Here is a 4,006-nt window from a genome sequence, read left to right as displayed (position 1 = left end):
TACTTAAAATATCTTGACAGTCACTCAACTTTCTGAAATGCAATATAACTGGAAATTACGTAATTCTCTTTAATTAAAAGCAAATCAAATCATAATCAAGGCATAACAAATAGAGAGTATATTTTATAGTCCTAAAGTATATGTACATATAATGGGACTGCATTGAGACGATACCACACTGCAGTTGACTGCTTCTGTTCTAAAGGAAGTGTGACTCCAGCAGCCAGAGTCACTGGTAATTAGGCAAGTAGGTGGATACATTTCATTATGGCCAGAGAAATATGTGACTAAGCCCTGTGTTCCCCTTTAATCCTCCCAGTGTGCTGCCCATTATGACTCAGCCCCAATCTGCTATACAGAAAGTCATCACTTTTCTCCAGCCACAGTGGGCCAGACAGGCCAGGTGCCCCAGGCTTCCTGACACCGGCCCTGTCTCTGGTGTCCAAAGTCGCCTTCAGCACAGAGCTGGAGTTTCCTCCTCTCAGGTTGAAGACGGCTGGAGGAAACGACATTTAGTTCCCCTTGTTTAAAGATAAGATAAGGCTAACGACTGTAATAGCTCCTCAGGGAAATAGATACTCAGGATAATAGAGATACACTGTTCCTATCAGTCCAGGCATATTGGACAGAGCAAAGGTTTTTGGCTGCTGGGAAAAGCACTGATGAGCTCCGCTTTGCATTACAAGTCACACTAATGACTGTGATTTATCAACACTTATCCAAAATAGCAAGGTAATATCCCTCCCTAATCCTTTAGGTTTTTGTTCCTTACCATCACTCATCTCTCTGCTCATTTAAAGTCTGCTTGTTGAAGGGCAAAATGTAAAAGAAAAAGAAAATCCAAGACAAATGATGAAACTTCAGAGTGGTACTGAGGGTGTGTGTGTAAGTGTTTTCTCTTATTTTTTTCAGTCCAGAACTTCTGTGGTCTTTTTGTTCTTTCCCTTCATGAATCTTTCATAGCTTACAAGGTTCATCCAACAAAGTCAAACTCTTCCCAACAATTTTGTGCAGAGATTCTCAGGGACGCAAGTAAAAAACCCAAGACGAAAGCATAACCCTCTGAATGCCAAAGGGCTGGGAGTGCAACATGACCCTGGGAGGGATTTTACTCTTTTAAAAGGTTGTTTGAAGCACTTGTTTCAGGTGACTTTAGACTGAAGAACAGTAACTGTCAGCCTCCTTTCCTCATTACATTTTAAAGGCACCATGAGACTCCTTTTGAGTCAGACAATGCTCTTGGGGTCATATTTTTGACTTTTGATAAAAAATGAGTCTGCAGAATAGTATCAAATTACACCAGTACAAATCCTTACTCACACCCTGCTTGTTATGTATTTCTAAAGGGCACCCAGACCAGAGGCAATAACCAGTCAGAGTTGTAATGGTTTCCACAGTATTATATGAAATGCTGCCATCAAAGACAGAGCAGTATTGAAATAATCATTTGTTCATCTGTCTGTCTGTCTCGTCTGTCTGTCTGTCTGTCTGTCTGTCTGTCTGTCTCCGTCCGTCCGTCCGTCGCTCCAGGATGGGTCAAACGCAGAATGTAAATCCTCCCTATGGGACGATTAAGGGTTCCTTCTTCTCCATCCATCCATCTGCAGCATGTACATACACAGTGCCGCGTTGACATTGTTTGAATGTTAAATTCAGAGCATCTCTCTCTGCTTGCTTTACTTGCCGTCTTCCCCTCTCCCCACCATCTCTGGAGAATTGTTGCGCTATTCCTTGAGTCTCTGTCTGATTTCGAGATGAAGCAGTTTACCATCTGACTTTCTACTGTTCGGCAGGAAGAAATCACACCCCTCCTCCATCTTTTTATAGCTTCTGCCACTGTATCTCTGTGTCTGGTTCTTTTTTTGAACTTTGCATGGCACTCAAAGTAGGTTTTGTTCACTTTTCGCAGCTGTGAGAAAAAGTAGCCTTTTCAGAGTGTGGCACCTGCAGCAACAGGTGGCATCGTGGGACATACTTTGTGTGTGCCATTCTACATGAATGGTTTAGTACATCCACCCATCCATCATGCTCTCATGAGATTCCGCTTTGAGATGTGTGCTCTCTGCTTTACTACCTTTGCTTCTGCACCAATTGAAAAGCCTTTGTCAGCAGAAGGTGGGCCAAGTGAAAAGAGCAGAAGGGGTCCCTGTCTGCCCTGTTGGGTAAACACATTATCCTCTTCTTTCTTTTTTAAGTATTTCATTAAATCTTTGCATAATATAAAGGTTAGAATCCAGGTCTGACTCGTAATGACACTTAGATGAAAGGGTTTTGTGTGTGTGTTTCTGTGTGTGTGTGTTTCTGTGTGTGTCTGTGTTTCTGTGTGTTCCAAACAACAACAAATCTGGGCTGCTGTGCTCCCATTCTGAATATTTCGGCTGCTCACTGGAGAGTGAAAGCCAGCACTGTGATGCTCACTATCTGGCATTTTGTGTCTGCAATTACGGTAATATCCTGAAACACAATGTCTCTGTAAAATGCCCTCAATTGCTGCTATGCTAACGGCAAACACTTATTATGAATGAATCCAAAAAAGGGATACGTTCCTTGAATACGATACACAGCTCCTCCTGAAGAGGTGACTTACAAAGAGTAAGGCAGGTGATGCATGCCTGTGTTTGTTTACTCTATGTTCTTCTTTCCTTCTAACTGTCTTTGGAATTGTGTAGCACTGCACCACCAGGGACTCTACACAAAATGGGCCTTGCAAATAATAGCACATACTCAGGGCTGAGGGCATTTTGATGATGAGTAGGGAGAAACATAAAGGCCAAGGTCTCGAAGTGTAGTCAACGACTTGCTTGTAATTATTTGTTGCTGTCTTTTTCCACCTACAAATCAATAACCCTAACACCTCCTTGGTCACTTTATTTTAGAAATGACTTAATCGATTTAGCATCCTACTGTACGTAGGGAGTATATAGGAAGCACCTATTTTGACTGTTATGCTTTAACTGTGATGATATATGAGAATATCTTTGGCTTTTTCTAACACAGACTTAACCAGGAAGATTGGCAGGCTCGATTGACGGCTCAAAGTTGGTCACACTGCAGTCTCAATCAACCCTTTCAGTGAAAAATCTTATTCCACATACTGTGTAATGGGGATTTCCTGTGTGAAAATGCTGCCTTAGGAGGGTAGGTTGCTCTATACCACTCACTCACAGATGCTAGATAACCTCCACTGGTGCTTATCAAGTGGCAAAACTTTCTATCACCTTGGCCTCAAGTCTTTTACACAAAAAATCTAATTTTGTCTTTGTAATCTCCACCATGTTTGCAAAAGTGTTGTCTGTAACCTGCACTCACAACACAAATACCCCACTTCTGTACCCCCGGGCCTGCCAGGGGCTAGTAACAAAAATCTGTACAAGTTGTTCAATTCATTTGAAATTGCATCACCAGCCACACATTATGTCACATGCTGCTGCTTCTCCTAAATGTTGTTCTTATGAATTCCTGTTCACTTATTCAGCCTCACTTGTATTGGCTGCATTTTTCAGTTGTTTCATCATTTTCACTTTATAATCATTATTGTCATTGTTTTAATAGTCCAACATGTCCTCTGCTAGAACTCTCAAATGATAATCTGCAGTCATTTACCTGGTCATCAGTGGCAACATGGTCTACCCTAATCTCAAGGACCATCCAGAAAATATTACCTGTGACTAGCATTTCTTTGGAGCACTAGCTAATCACTTTTCATTAATGTTAGGTGATGTAGGAAGAAAATGTCTCTTATTGCTTCATCATTATACTGTAATGGATTCCTGTAATGTACAGGACATTACTGTACCTCCAAGCCAAATTAACCTCCATACAAATCTAAAGTTCGTGTCATTAAGTTCAAAAATGAATACGACACAATAAAGGAGAAACTTTTCTCGCCAAATTCATCAGAGTCAGTCTGGGCCTGGGTTCACAGACATTTGTCCCATAAAATGCTTGATGAAAGGCTCTTAGTGGCACTGGCTTGGACTGATTGCGTATGCACGGCCAGTAATGG

This window comes from Eleginops maclovinus, chromosome 3, assembly GCF_036324505.1.
Source record: "Eleginops maclovinus isolate JMC-PN-2008 ecotype Puerto Natales chromosome 3, JC_Emac_rtc_rv5, whole genome shotgun sequence".
Lineage (NCBI taxonomy): Eukaryota > Metazoa > Chordata > Actinopteri > Perciformes > Eleginopidae > Eleginops > Eleginops maclovinus.
The sequence above is the reverse complement of the archived record's forward strand: the minus strand, read 5'-3'. Positions refer to the sequence as shown.